Source organism: Penaeus monodon, chromosome 20, assembly GCF_015228065.2.
Source record: "Penaeus monodon isolate SGIC_2016 chromosome 20, NSTDA_Pmon_1, whole genome shotgun sequence".
Classification (NCBI taxonomy): domain Eukaryota; kingdom Metazoa; phylum Arthropoda; class Malacostraca; order Decapoda; family Penaeidae; genus Penaeus; species Penaeus monodon.
The window spans coordinates 39,670,412-39,670,774 of record NC_051405.1 but is presented as its reverse complement, the minus strand read 5'-3'; positions in this window follow the sequence as shown (position 1 = coordinate 39,670,774).

The following is a 363-nucleotide window of genomic DNA, read 5'->3' as shown; positions in this document are numbered from 1 at the left end:
CATTAATCATTCGCAATACATTTTCTTCACAGCCTTCATTCACGTCATGGCTCACCTGTAGTTCCTTTAAAAAGTATAAGCCGTCGATGTGGTAAACGGGCGGGGAATAGTTAGCGGGGGTCGTATGGCGAGGAGGGAGGAGGGCAGCGCTGTTGCAGCGGGTGTTTACATTCGTGGCTTCTGCACCCGCCACCTCAAAATTCACAATTACAATCCATAGCACACACATATTTCTGGTTCGCGGTAGAGAAATCATGCTTGACATAATCACAGTTGAAATGAAGTAGTAGCCAAAGCGCACCACTTATACTAGCAGTTAAAAATCGAGATTAAAAGAGAGAGGTCTGATGTCGTGGCATGTTG